This window comes from Mytilus galloprovincialis, chromosome 4, assembly GCF_965363235.1.
Source record: "Mytilus galloprovincialis chromosome 4, xbMytGall1.hap1.1, whole genome shotgun sequence".
Taxonomy (NCBI): domain Eukaryota; kingdom Metazoa; phylum Mollusca; class Bivalvia; order Mytilida; family Mytilidae; genus Mytilus; species Mytilus galloprovincialis.
Genome location: NC_134841.1, coordinates 28,794,857 through 28,811,290, shown reverse-complemented (window position 1 = coordinate 28,811,290; position 16,434 = coordinate 28,794,857).

Genomic DNA, 16,434 nt, shown 5'->3' with positions numbered 1-16,434 from the left:
AAGCGATCCTGTAAAGAAACTTATTGGAATAATGCAATTTATCGAAGTTTAAAAATCTACAAAGGAAGTATGAAATATATAAATGATGAAACATACAGACAAGATTTGATTGAAAAGGGGAAAATGAAATATATACATGACTTAGATTATAGACTGAGGATGAAAAAGAAAGGAAAATTAAAATATGAAGTGGATGAAGAGTATAGGGACAGCTTGATTGAAAAAGGAAAAAGGAAGTACGAAGAGAATGAAACATTTAGGGCCACCATGATTGAAAAGGGTAAAAAAAAGTACGAAGAGGATGAAACATACAGGGCCAACATGATTGAAAATGGAAAAAAGAAGTATGAAGAAGACGAAATTTATAGGAACAACATGATTGAAAAAGTTAGGGAAAAGAGATTATTAATCAAAGTTGCAAAGTCTGATATTGATGTTGTGGTTCAAAAATTTAAAGATGCCATTAAGAAGGGACCAGAATATGTTTGTGCTTGCTGTTTGAGACTTTTATTTCAAAACCAAGTCTTAGAATGCAAATGTGAAAACTATGATAAACAGCTAATACAAAAATGCGTTACAGAGAAGTATGTTCACAAGTGTTCAAGTGAATGTGAATCAAATTGTTTATTAGCAGTTTCTAGTAGGAACAAACTTTGGATTTGTTATACATGCCATAGAAAATTACATAGAGGTTTGACACCACCTGAATCATTTTGTAATAACTTACAATTAGAAACTGTTCCTGATGAGTTATGTAATTTGAATAAACTTGAAAGCCATTTGATAGCACTCAATATACCCTTTCAGAAAATAATGAACTTGCCTAAAGGTAATCAAGCAGGGATTATTGGACCTGTAGTTTTGGTTCCATCAGATGTCAAAGTCGTAACAAATACATTGCCAAGACCAGTGGACGATCATTTGTTAGTTAAAGTAAAATTAAAAAGGAAATTAGAGTACAAAGGTTATGTTCAGTACGAATTTGTGGACATTAAACATGTGGAGAAAGCCTTCAACTATTTGCGGAACCACAATAAATGGTATACAAATATAGAATTAAATAGTCAGTGGATGGATACCAATAATGAACAGAATGATTCAACTGATGTAGTCAATGATAGTTCAAATGATTCAAATAATGTATCAGATAAAACAACCGAAACAAATGCTGAGGAAAGTTATCTGAATGAAAGTTTAAGAGGCATTCAGCTAGATACATGTTTACAACCAGCAGATATTGGCCAAGAGGTTTTAGATTGTTACTTTGATGAAGAATTTGACATTGCACCAGCGGAAGGAAACAACCCCATACGTGTATTAAAAGAGGAAGGCATTGAATCAAAGACTTTTCCCTGTCATTATCCATCCGGTAAAAATACATTGACTGATCAAAGAGTTCTTAAGTTATCTGCTTCGAGATATTTCAATTTGAGATTATTGAGTGTTGAAAATCGTTTTGCAAGAGATACCTCATATATATTTTTTTGTCAGTATCTATCCGAATTGGAGAAGGTTATGTCTAATGTACAGATATCTTTAAGGAAAGATTTTTCTAAAACAGGAACTGGAAAAACGGTAACATCCGATATGATTTGTAGAGGTGAGGGTTTGAAACAACTATTTAAAAGTGATGAAGGTATAAAATTTTTAAAGCCGATAAGAGGGACCCCTCCTTTCTGGCAAAAGACGCAGAAGGATGTTTTGGCGATGATAAGACAAATAGGAATACCAGCTTTTTTCTGTTCATTTTCTTCAGCTGATTTAAGATGGTCAGAAATAGTTGAATCTATAATGATGCAGCAAGGAATTGCTGTCAATGCAGACGAATTAAGTTGGGATGAGAAATGTAAGATACTCCGAAGTAATCCTGTAACAGCTGCCAGAATGTTCGATCACAGATTTCATCTCTTTTTAAAGACAGTTATTATGTCAGATGCCCATCCTATTGGAAAAGTAAAAGACTATTTCTACAGGGTTGAGTTTCAGCAAAGAGGTTCTCCTCATACACACTGTTTATTTTGGATTGAAGATGCACCTTTATTTGAAGAGGATGAAGATCAAAAAGTTATCGATTTTGTAGATAAATATATAACTTGCTCCATACCGTCTGTGGATGTGGATCCCGAACTTCATAAAATTGTGAATGCTGTACAACAGCATAGTAAACATCATTCGAAAAGTTGCAAGAAGAAAGGTACAAATTGTAGATTCAATTTTCCAAGACCTCCTTCTGTGCATTCGTTCATATCTCGACCTACCACGGATAAAGACTTGACCGAGTCAGACATTAAAGTTTACAAAGACAAATTGGAAACTGTTTGGAAAGAAATACAAGATTCAGAACTAGATGATATATCCACAGAGAAACTATTTGAAAAGGCAGGGATGTCACAAAAGGAATTTGAAAAATGCTTTCAATATGTAACTTCCAGGAACACGATTGTATTAAAAAGAAAGAAGACTGAATGTTTTACAAATCAATATAATGCACATTTACTGAGAGCATGGGATGCCAATATGGATATTCAGTTTGTTTTAGATGTATTTTCATGCGTTGTTTACATTATAAGTTATATAAGCAAATCTGAAAGGGAATTAGGAATGTTACTTCAACAAACAAAATGCGAAGCAGCTGACGGAAATTTAAGTGCACAACAAACCATGAAAAAAGTTGGATCTGCCTATCTTCACCATAGAGAGATCAGTGCACAAGAAGCAGTGTTTCGTGTAACTGGATTGAGAATGAAAGAATGTTCTCGAAAAGTTGAATTTATCCCCGTGGGTGACAATCCTTGCAGATTATCGATTCCTCTTCAACGACTGAAAAAGAAAGTCGAATCAAAAAGCAAACAAGAACAGCATGACGGGGATGAGGTTGAAAATCATTTTGTTGAAGAAACTTTATGGATGAGAAATAAAAATGACATTTATAAAGCCAAACCTGACATCGACTTGTTTAATGAAATGTGTTTGGCAGATTTCTGTTCAAAGTTTAATGTTTTAACTGAATCTCAAGTGCCTAAAAAGATAAATAAAGACACAACTTTCAAATTGAACAATGATTTGGGTTATATCAGGAAATTGACAAGAACATCTTCAGGAATTATCAGATATCCTCGATTTTCGGTCGACAAGGTGCCAGAAAAATACTATCAAAGTATTCTGCAATTGTTTTTACCCTTTAGAAGTGATGACCAATTGAAGCCGTCCATGTTTGAAACTTATGAAGACTTTTACAAGCGTGGGCATGTTAAATTCTTCAATAGTAATAGTTTGTCAGCCGTGAAAGATACTGTAGATCATAATATGTCATCATATGTAAAAACACCAAGTTCTATAGATGAAGCTATTAAAAAGTTAGAGGAAAATGGATCACATGAAGATGCATGGGCTCAATTATGTTCAGAATCAGAAAGCGAAAGGGTAATGTGTGGTATTGAAGGATCTGAAAACGGAAATGTCAATGATGATGATGAAATCATTGAAAATAATGTTCCAGATTTAAACCGTGATGCTGAAAAAGAGTATAGCTTACCGATTAGGTCTACGGTGTTTTCTAATCGGGAAATTATACCGATGTTAAGAAGCATGAATGAAAATCAAAAACACATTTTCTTTGATATTAGACATTGGTGTCTTCAAAAGGCAAATGGAAAACATGTTGATCCTTTTTACGTTTTCATTACTGGTGGTGCTGGAACAGGCAAGAGTCGCTTAATCAAGTGTCTGTATTTTGAGATATCTAGAATTCTTGCTCCAACCTTATGCAATCCAGATGACGTAAGTGTACTTCTTACAGCACCTACAGGCACCGCCGCATTTAATATTAATGGAATGACTATTCATAGTTGTCTGTCAATATTCAAGTCATTATCGAAGGATCATGCTACATTGAGTGAGGATAAATTAAACACATTAAGATCTAAATTAGACAACTTACAAGTACTCATCATCGATGAGATATCCATGGTTAATAAACGTCTTTTGTATTTTGTTCATGAAAGATTAAGGCAAATCAAGAAAAAACCTGAAAGTTGTTTATTTGGAGGTGTTTCTATTATAGCAGTTGGTGATTTCTATCAGTTACCCCCTGTGAAATCGAAAAAAAGTGATAAACTGTATGTTAACGATCCTTCTAATCCGTTGAATTACCTGTGGAATGAATTGTTCAAGGTAGCTGAACTTCATGAAATAATGCGACAAAAAGACGATAAAACATTTGCAGAAATGTTGAATAGATTAAGAATTAAGAAGAAAAATGAGATAATTGAACTTGATGATTTTACTTTACTAAAGCATTGCATGAAAGAAGCACCAGATCGCATTTTACACATTTTCGCAACAAACGCTGAAGTTCAACAGTTTAATAATAGTATGATAATGAAATATTTTTCTGACCCTGTATTACTTGAAGCTGAAGATTACGAAAAGGATAAGACTACTGGAACATTGAAAAGAAAGTCTTCTTTTTACAATAGTAGTGATATACAACTACCATCGTCGATTCTATTAGCGGTGGGTGCCCGTATAATGTTAATCAGAAATCAAGATATTAAAGATGGATTAGTGAATGGAGTGATGGGAACAGTACAGAATATCATTACTACTTGCAATCATCTTCCAGAAATAATATATATTCAGTTCGATGATGACAATGTAGGTAAAAGTGCAAAAGAGCAAAAAATTATAAGTGGCAAAAGATGTGTAGGTTTAGTTCGGTGCTCAGAAGATTTGTCATTTGCGAGTGGTGTAAGAAAACAATATCCGTTAAAGTTAGCATTTGCATGTACAGCTCATAAAGTCCAAGGATTAACTGTGTCTGAAGTAGCAGTTGATTTGAGTAAATGTTTTACATTTGGACAAAGCTATGTAGCTCTTAGTAGAGTAACATCAAATAAAGGTTTATTTATTTCTGAAATGAACAATGAATCTTTAAGTGCGAAAATATATGCAGACCCTGACATTGAAGCTGGTTTAGCATCAATGAAATTATTTTCTATGAGAACTACATCTGCGTCTGTTGTTAATATCTTGAAGGAACATCAAATGACAATTGCATACCATAATATCCAAGGGTTGGTGCCGCATATTAGTGATTTGAAGTTAAACAGTGATATGATACGAGCTGACTTTATATGCTTAACTGAAACATGGTTAACATCAAATGATCAGAATGTTAAACTGGAAAATTATGGCTTTTGTCATGTATGTAGAAATGATGCCTTCAATGACGACAATGAAATGTTTCGAACAATAAAACAGATGAAAAATGGAGGAGTAGGCTATTTTTCTAAAAATGGTATAAATTTTGAACATATATATGTTGACGTAAGAAACATTGAATGTATTGGTTTTAGAATAATGGAAACAGACACGATTGTTGTTACAGTTTATAGAACGCAAAAGTATGATGTTAAGATGTTTGTAAAACAGTTTGGATTAGTTTTAAAAAAAGTAAATAGTATTTCAGATAAATCTGTGATTGTTGGTGATTTCAACCAGGATATCTTAAAAGAAGAAAGATCTATTGAAAATTTCATGAACTCAAATGGGTATGTCCAGGTTATTACGGAACCAACAACAGAAAAGGGTACATTGATTGATCATGTATATGTGAAAGGTGTTAATTCATGTTGTGTAAGGATTGTACCAACGTTTTACAGTTATCATGAAGCAGTTGAAATAAACACTGGAAATGCGTAATTAATGGTGATCTGACTCAGCGCTAATAGTTATAATATGGGATTTCAATGAAATATAACATAACAGTTTAATAATTAGTGTTATTATGATGGATTTTGTATGATATTAAAACTGATAACTACTTTTTGTGGAATGACAGTTGTGTCCAAGAGGTGTAACAATGTACAATTTGCGCCTGTCTTAAGTCAGGAGCCTCTGGCCTTTGTTAGTCTTATATGATTTTTAATTTTAATTTCTTGTGTATAAGTCGGAGTTTAGTATGACGTACATTATCACTGAACTAGTATACATGTTTTTAAGGGGCCAGCTGAAGGACGCCTCCGGGTGCGGGAGTTTCTCGCTACATTAAAGACCCATTGGTGGCCTTCGACTGTTGTCTCCTCTATAGTCGGGTTGTTGTCGCTTTGACACATTCCCGATTTCCTTTCTCAATTTTACAATTGTAATCATTCAATGAATATTAGTTATAAAAATGTGTTATTGTGACTAGATACTCAAATTTTTAAATTATCAAAATGCTAAGGGACAAGGCAGTCATTTTCCTAGAGGGGCGAATGAAACAGGGTTGTCGATACTATCTTATTTGTATACATTATAAATTCATATAAATATATCATTTATAATCAATTCATTTATACCACCCACTATGTCATTTTGTTGTATAAGATTTATTTTAGTTTGCAGTAATTTGTTTGATATCAAAAATATTAATTTCTCAGGGTTAAGTATCATCTTCAGCATGCAGAGAAACTCAGCAAGGTTAGGTAATAACATTTTATTGAAAGTATTTTCGTAGAGATTATTTGGATTATCTTACATGTTAAATTCAACTTACCCAATTCCAAATTTCTACGTACTGCATAACAAAAATTTAAATAGGTATATGCATTATCTATTCATTCATGTTTATGCCATGTATGTTTCACCGGCGTTATAATAAAAGCAAGTTCAAAATCTTGGTCAATATTTTTTAAATTATTTCCTTCTGATAATTAATATCAAACAAATTAAATTTTGATTGTGTTAGAAGACAGATCAAAGTATGTTTTGCAAATATGAAATTATGTAGTATTCTACTTTTTTTAAGGTAAACTATATTTATGTAAGATACACTTGGTAGTTCATATAGGTTGCATGTATTATTGCATAAATAAAAACGCACATAGCTAAAAAGTAATATTTCAATCGTTTAATTAGCAAAGCTTTTGTTTGTGTACTTTTTATACAGATAAATTTTTAATTTCTGGGGTTTGTTTCTATTTCTAAACCCAAGTTCCGAATAGGACATTGATTAGTAACTGTCAATAAAATTTTCATTTCTCAATGGTTTTTGTGCTTTCTCCGATGTAAACTAAGATAGCATCATGTTTAAAACCTATTACAAATACAATAGTGGGGCCCCTACTACTGAAACCACTAGCCAGTCAACACTGAGGTTGTGAGTTCCAAACTCGCTCGTGCGAGTGCACTAGATACCAATCTTAATTGACTAGGATTTTCAGTTTCTTATCGAAGGTCGGTGGTTTTCTCTTGGCATTACGGCTTCCGCCACTAAAAAATCCTGGCCGACACGAAAAAAAAATAAGGTAGCCTTTAATCACCAACAATCAATCAATCAATCAATCAATCAAATACAATTGATCTAAAATGACAATGTCATTAGACAAAACAGTTATTTATTTTCCAACTTCGAGTTATTTACCTTAAAATGTTGTATACCATTTTTTAAAACTATATTTCAAGAAATCAAAAGTTTAAAGACAAAAGTCCTACACCAACAATCTTTCATTTGCACATAAGGTTACTGGTCATAGATTGCAAAACGTTTTCACGCTTCAATTTCAATATAAAAATAAGAAAATGTGAAATGCTTGCCAATGATACAACTCTCCATAAGAGATAAAATGACACAGAATTTAACAACAATATATCAAAATACGGCATTCATCAATGAGCAAAGCCAATACCGCATAGTCAGTTGTGAAAGGCTATGCAATGCCAATTGTAAGAAAATACAAACGAGAGAACTATTAAACGCCTTTAATAATATATGTAAAGATCAAATTCCACTCCTCCAAAAATGAGTTGAATTGGGTTATCAAGTGCAAAAATAAAACATTTTAGAACACGGTGTTGTTGCATAACGAAATGTCATACAAAGTACATTTTGAGAACATCACTTTTATAGGAAAGACCTTTCAATTGTTTTACAAACAATTGAGATACTAGTTTTTCTTTTTCTTTTTTTTTTTTTTTTTTCTTCCAACATTTTTTTGACATGCCCGCCTCTTGTTTCTGTTGAAGTTATTAAGACCAAATATGGACCATCGCTAGATCTCACCAAGATGTATTACCAAATGATCCTGTTAAGGATTTCATCATCCCCTTTGGGAGTTATCTCCCTTTTATTGATTTTTTTCAACATGGCCCTCCCTCGTTGGTTTTAAAGATATCATGACTTTAATTGGACATAATGTAGATCTCATCATGATGTATTACCATGTGAGGCTGAATAGGATTTCATTATCCCCTATGAGAGTTATATCCCCTTGAAACAATTTCTTTCCTTTGCATTTTTCTCAAAAAGTCTAAGAGATAGAATCGATTTGAAAACGGCAACATGTACAAGAACAGATGGCAATATTAATGCTGATGTACAATCATTTTGTTATTAACCCTTATAAGGAGTTATTCCCCTTGAAAAATTGTACATAATTTTAGAAAAATTGTATTTCGAGAACCAGAAGTCGTAGAGACTTGGGACCTTCACCAATAATCTTTAATTCATGTGACCTTTAATATGCAGTCAAGGTCAAAGGTCACTGAGTGCAAAAAAAAATTACGCTGCAATTTCAAGCTTACATATTAGGAAAACGATAAGACTTTGCTGCAAACATACAGCGTATAAAATGTTCCTCTCGACGAGCTCTACATTTTATATGATAAGCCCAAAAATGTCCGACCGTCTGTTCAAAAGTTACAACGGGATGATTCTTAAAAGTATAGTATTTTGTGTATATCTTTTTAAAGGTAACAGATATCAATCTACTATAAACTGCAAAGATGATCAGTAATTCAAGACCTTCAATTTGAGGTCAATGTCAGGTCATGATGAGATTTCACCTTGACCTTCACATTATACTATGACCTTGACCTTGTGATATTTGAAAGGTTAAGTGGTCCTGAGTTGAATGGTGGTAATCCCATGTCTCTACGACTTCCGGTTTTCAAGTTTGGTATTGCATCATATATTTGATGATTAATTGTGACCTTGGTGAACTTTGAAATTGTCCCAATTCTTTTTCTATAATGTTGTCCTTTAACTGTAAATCATTTACCATTTAACAGATTTGAGATATCTATTGTTGTTTTAGAGATAATGCAGTTTGAAGTTTTGCGAGCGGAGGCATGTATTTCTGAATCAACAAGAGCTTACAACTTAAAATGTTTTAGAAATTGAAGAGGTTAACATAGTTATATGTTTGACCAAATACCAAAAACATTCCATTTAAAAAAACACCAAAAAATCATTTTGAAATTTTCAAGTTTTGCATTGACTTTGTAAATTTCATAACTTCTATTTATATAGTTGATATTGCATCATTTTTGGCACTTTGTCAAATGGGGTCATCTGATGTATCAAATTGAAGGTCTCAATAAACTCTACTTAAAAATGAAAATTTTAAACCTCTTTTTCATCCCAGGCGGAAGGGTGGGGTCATTTAGTGCAAAAATTCAAATTTCTCAGATGGTAAGGTTGTCGCATATCAAATGAAAGAACATAAAGCGTACATTTCAAATTTCAAATTGACGTCCACCAAAAATTGGTTGGATGGGGTCATTGAGTGCAAAAAATAAATTTTCTTTTACTATACGGTTGTTGTATATCAAATGAAAGGTCATGATGTGTACATTTGAAATATCAAATTCCCAACCTCCAAAAATTGGTTGGATGGGGTTATTCAGTGCAAAAATTAAACTTTTTAGAACATGGCGTTGTCACATATCAAATGAAAGCTCATCTACCTTATGTTACATGTATCATACTTCCGATCTCAAAAATGTAGGCGGATGAGGTCATTAAGTGTAAAAAGCGAAAAGTTTCAGAAGGTATGCTTGTCGTATATCAAACGAAAGGTCGTACAAAGAACATTACGAAAACATCACTTTTACAGGAAAGACCTTTCAATTGTTTTACAAACAATTGAGATACTAGTTCTTCCAACATTTTTTTGACATGCCCGCCTCTTGTTTCTATTAAAGTTATTAAGACCAAATATTGACCATCGCTAAACCTCACCAAGATGTATTACCAAATGACTCTGTTAAGGATTTCATCATCCCCTTTAGGAGTTATCTCCCTTTTATTGATTTTTTTCAACATGGCCCCCCCTCGTTGGTTTTAAAGATATCATGACCTTAATTGGACAAAATGTAGATCATATCATGATGTATTACCATGTGAGGCTGAATAGGATTTCATCATCCCCTATGAGAGTTATATCCCCTTGAAACAATTTCTTTCCTTTGCATTTTTCTCAAAATGTATAAGAGATAGAATCGATTTGAAAACGGCAACATGTACAGGAACAGATGGCAATGTTAATGAACATGTACAATCATTTTGTTATTTACCCTTATAAGGAGTTATTCCCCTTGAAAAATTGTACATAATTTTAGAAAAATTGTATTTTAAGAACCAGATGTCGTAGAGACTTGGGACCTTCACCAATAATCTTAAATTCATGTGACCTTTAATATGCACCCAAGGTCAAAGGTCACCGAGTACAAATAAAAATTACGCTGCAATTTCAAGCTTACATATTAGGAAAACGATAAGACTTTGCTACATACATACAGCGTATAAAATGTTCTTCTCGACGAGCTCTACATTTTATACATTAAGGTCAAAAATGTCCGACTGTCTGTTCAAAAGTTACAATGAGATAATTCTTAAAAGTATAGTTTTGTGTGTATATCTTTTAAAAGCTAACAGATAGCAACCTAGTATAAACTGCAAAGATGATCAGTAATTCAAGACCTTCAATTTGAGGTCAAGGTCAGGTCAGGATGAAATTTCACCTTGACCTTCACAGTATACTATGACCTTGACCTTGTGATATATGAAAGGTCAAGTGGTCCTTAGTTGAATAGTGATAGTCCCATGTCTGTACGACTTCCGGTTCTCAAGTTTGGTATTGCATCATATATTTGATGATTAATTGTGACCTTGGTGAACTTTGAAATTGTCCCAATTCTTTTTCTATAATGTTATCCTTCAGCTGTAGATCATTTATCATTGAACAGATTTGAGATATCTATTGTCGTTTTAGAGATAATGCAGTTTGAAATTTTGTGAGCGGAGGCATGTATTACTGAATCAACAAGAGCTTACCACTTAAAATGTTTATTAAATTGAAGAGGTAAACATAGTTATGTGTTTGACAAAATACCAAAAAAATTCCATGGAAAAAAACACCAAAAAATCAATTTGAAATTTTTATGTTTTGCATTGACTTTGTAAGTTTCATAACTTCTATTTATATAGTTGATATTGCATCATTTTTGGCACTTTGTCAAATGGGGTCATGTGATATATCAAATTGAAGGTCTTAATAAACTCTACTCAAAAATGAAAATTTTAAACCCACTTTTCATCCCAGGGGGACGGGTGGGGTCATTTAGTGTAAAAATTCAAATTTCTCAGATGGTAAGGTTGTCGCATATCAAATGAAAGAACATAAAGCGTACATTTCAAATTTCAAATTGACGTCCCCCAAAAATTGGTTGGATGGGGTCATTGAGTGCAAAAAAAAATTTTCTTTTTAGATAGGGTTGTTGTATATCGAAAGAAAGGCCATGATGTGTACATTTGAAATTACAAATTCCTGACCTCCAAAAATTAGTTGGATGGGGTTATTAAGTGCAAAACTCAAACTTTCTAGAACATGGCGTTGTCGCATATCAAATGAAAGATCATCTAGTCTATGTTACATATATCATACTTCTGATCTCGAAAATGTAGGCGGAAGAGGTCATTAAGTGTAAAAAGCGAACAGTTTCAGAAGGTATGCTTGTCATATATCTAACAAAAAGTCATACAAAGTACATTACGAAAACATCACTTTTACAGGAAAGACCTTTCAATTGTTTTACAAACAATTGATATACTAGTTAAGGTCTTTCCCCTACATGGGAAAGACCTTATTGTTTTTCTAATGTTTTTTTTTCTTCCAACATTTTTTTGACATGCCCTCCCCCCGTTTCTATTGAAGTCATCAAGACCAAATATTGACCATCGATATATCTCATTATGACGTAATACCAGATGAGGCTGTGTAGGATTTTATCATCCCCTTTGAGAGTTATATCCCCTTGAAGCATTTTTATTATTTGCATTTTTCTTAAAAAGTATAAAAGATAGAATAGAATTGAAAATGGCAGCATGTACAGGAACAGATGGCAATGTTAATAAACATAAAAAAATCGTAGATTATTTACCCTGATAAGAAGTTATTTCCCTTGAAAAATTATATATTTTTTGAAAAATTATATTTCGAGAACCGGAAGTCGTAGAGACTTGGGACCTTCACCAATATTCTTTAATTCATGTGACCTTTAATCTGCACCAAGGTCAAAGGTCACCGAGTGCAAAAAGAAATTACGCTGCAATTTCAAGCTTACATATTAGGAAAACGATAAGACTTTGCTGCATACATACGGCGTATAAAATGTTCTTCTCGACAAGCTCTACATTTTATACAATAAGCCCAAAAATGTCCGACCGTCTGTTCAGAAGTTACAACGGGATGATTCTTAAAAGTATAGTATTGTGTGTATATCTTTTTAAAGGTAACAGATATCAACCTACTATAAACTGCAAAGATGATCAGTAATTCAAGACCTTCAATTTGAGGTCAATGTCAGGTCATGATGAAATTTCACCTTGACCTTCACAGTATACAATGACCTTGACCTTGTGATAGTTGAAAGGTCAAGTGGTCCTGAGTTGAATGGTGCTAGTCCCATGTCTCTACGACTTCCGGTTCTCAAGTTTAGTATTGCATCATATATTTGATGATTAATTGTGACCTTGGTGAACTTTGAAATTGTCCCAATTCTTTTTCTATAATGTTGTCCTTCAACTGTAGATCATTTATCATTTAACAGATTTGAGATATCTATTGTCGTTTTAGAGATAATGCAGTTTGAAGTTTTGCGACCGGAGGCATGTATTTCTGAATCAACAAGAGCTTGCCACTTTAAATATTTTAGAAGTTGAAGAGGTTAACATAGTTATATGTTTGACCAAATACCAAAAACATTCCATGGAAAATAACGCCAAAAATTCAATTTGAAATTTTCAAGTTTTGCATTGACTTTGTAAGTTTCATAACTTCTATTTATATAGTTGATATTGCATCATTTTTGGCACTTTGTCAAATGGGGTCATCTGATATATCAAATTAAAGGTCTTAATAAACTCTACTTAAAACTGAAAATTTTAAACCCCCTTTTCATCCCAGGGTGACGGGTGGGTTCATTTAGTGCAAACATTCAAATTTCTCAGATGGTAAGGTTGTCGCATATCAAATGAAAGAACATAAAGCGTACATTTCAAATTTCAAATTGACGTCTCCCAAAAATTGGTTGGATGGGGTTATTGAGTGCAAAAAATATATTTTCTTTTAAGATAGGGTTGTTGTATATCAAATGAAAGGCCATGATGTGTACATTTGAAATATCAAATTCCCGACCACCAAAAATTAGTTGGATAGGGTTATTAAGTGCAAAAATCAAACTTTCTAGAACATGGCGTTGTCGCATATCAAATGAAAGCTCATCTACTCTATGTTACATATATCATACTTCCGATCTAAAAATGTAGCCGGATGAGGTCATTAAGTGTTAAAAGCGAAAAGTTTGAGAAGGTATGCTTGTCGTATATAAAACGAAAGGTCGTACAAAGTACATTACGAAAACATCACTTTTACAGGAAAGACCTTTCAATTGTTTTACAAACAATTGAGATACTAGTTTTTTTCTTTTTTTTCTTCCAGCATTTGTTTGGCACGCCCTCCTACCGCTTTTATTGGAGTTATCAATACCAAAATTAAACCATCGATAGACCTCAACATGAACTTTTACCAGATGAACTTTTGTAGGATTTCACCTACCCCTTAAGAAGTTATCTCCCTTTTATTGATTTTTTTCAACATGGTCCCCCCAAAATGTGTTAAAAGATATCATGACTTTATTTGGACAATAGGTAGATCTCATCATGATGTATTACCATATGAGGCTGCATAGGATTTCATCATCTACTTTGAGAGTTATATCCCCTTGAAGCACTTTTTTTTATTTGCATTTTTTTCAAAAAGTATTTGAGATAGAATTTAATTGAAAATGACAGCATGTATTAGAACAAATGGCAATGTTTATAAACATAAACAATTAATTTGTTATTAACCCTTATAAGAAGTTATTTCCCTTTTAAAATTAAAAATATTTTTTCAAAAATTTTATTTCAAGAACCGGAAGTCATAGAGACTTGGGACCTTCACCATTAATCTTTAATTCATGTGACCTTTAATATGTAGTCAAGGTCAAAGGTCACTGAGTGCAAAAAAAAAAATTACGCTGCAATTTCAAGCTTATATATTCGGAAAACGATAAGACTTTGCTGCATACATACAGCGTATAAAATGTTCCTCTCGACAAGCTCTACATTTTATATAATAAGCCCAAAAATGTCAGACCATGTGTTCAAAAGTTACAACTGGATGATTCTTAAAAGTATAGTATTTTGTGTATATCTTTTTAAAGGTAACAGATATCAACCTACTATAAACTGCAAAGATGATCAGTAATTCAAGACCTTCAATTTGAGGTCAATGTCAGGTCATGATGAAATTTCACCTTGACCTTCACATAATACTATGACCTTGACCTTGTGATATTTAAAAGGTCAAGTAGTCTTGAGTTGAATGGTGCTAGTCCCATGTCTCTACGACTTCCGGTTCTTAAGTTTAGTATTGCATCATATATTTGATGATTAATGGTGACCTTGATGAACTTTGAAATTGTCCCAATTCTTTTTCTATAATGTTGTCTTTCAACTGTAGATCATTTATCATTTAACAGATTTGAGATATCTATTGTCGTTTTAGAGATAATGCAGTTTGAAGTTTTGCGAGCAGAAGCATGTATTTCTGAATCAACAAGAGCTTACCACTTAAAATGTTTAAGAAATTGAAGAGGTTAATATAGTTATATGTTTGCCCAAATACCAAAAACATTCCATTGAAAATAACGCCAAAACTTTAATTTGAAATTTTCAAGTTTTGAATTGACTTTGTAATTACCAAACGTGACTTATTCCCGATTGTGACTGTTTTGCCGAGTGTGAACTCGCATTACTATAAGACGTGGTACGGTACTTATACATCCCATATTCATGTATTTAGTTTAAATGTTTAATGTTATATTTGTAATTCTCATTGGATTTTGTCTAATGTGTTGATGTCTTTTCTATTATATTTCTGTGTTATGGTAAAGAAAATTAATCACCGCCTTCATTTATCAGATTTGATTTCGTTCAAAGTAATCAGTACGATATTTTACGTTTGAAGTTAGATTCATAACAAACCTGACATAGTTTTATAATATAGTTAATTGCTACCTCAGTTTTATATTAATAAGAATTAAAATGTGCTTTGTTATTAAATGCAATATCAGTATTTAGTTCAAATATATAATCTTAAATTAATCCTAATTCTAATGACGTCATTTTTTCGTCATTTTTCATTTTTTGATGCTCTGTTTTACTAATTCTAATGACGTCATTTTTTCGTCATTTTTCAGTTTCAAATAGGACGTCACTTGGCGTAGAGGTTTATACGTATTCGGATGTGTCTACTTTTGTGTTTCAAATGTCTGGTTATGTAAATGTATTTCAGTTGTTTCCTGTAATTAGTTAATACTTCAGCTTTATCATGTACATCTTTTGAATATTCATTTTATTAAATTTACTGTTTGCAAAAGTATAAATTACTCTAAATTATAGGGATTTTCTGGTAACTTAACGGAAAACCCTTGCCGTTTTTGGCACAACCTTTTTGATCTTTTGGTCCTCGATGCTGTTCAACTTTGTACTCGTTTCGGCTTTCAAACTTTTGTATCTGTGCGTCACACATAGGTCTTGTGTGGACAAAATACACTTCTGGCGTATTAAAATTTTGAACTTGTTGCCTTTTGTTGGCTGTTGTTCGTGTGATTCTTTGTCTATTGTGTTCTCCAATTTATTTATATTGTAGTCCTGTGTTGTCATTTTGATGTTATATTTCACATGGCCATAAAAGTGCGAGGTTTGGCATGCCACAAAACCAGGTTCAACCCACCATTTTTTCCTTTAAAAATGCCCTGTACCAAGTCAGGAATATGGTCATTGTTATATTATAGTTCGTTTCTGTGTGTATTACATTATAACGTTGTGTCGTTTGTTTTCTCTTATTTTTGAGTGTAAATTCACATTGCGATAAGACGTGTCACGGTACTTGTCTATCCCAAATTCATGTATTTGGTTTTGATGTTATATATATATGTTATATTTGTTTTTCTCGTGGGATTTTGTCTATATGTGTTACATTTTAGTGTTATGTCGTTGTTCTCCTCTTATATTTAATGCGTTTCCCTCGGTTTTAGTTTGTTATCCCGATTTTGTTTTTTGTC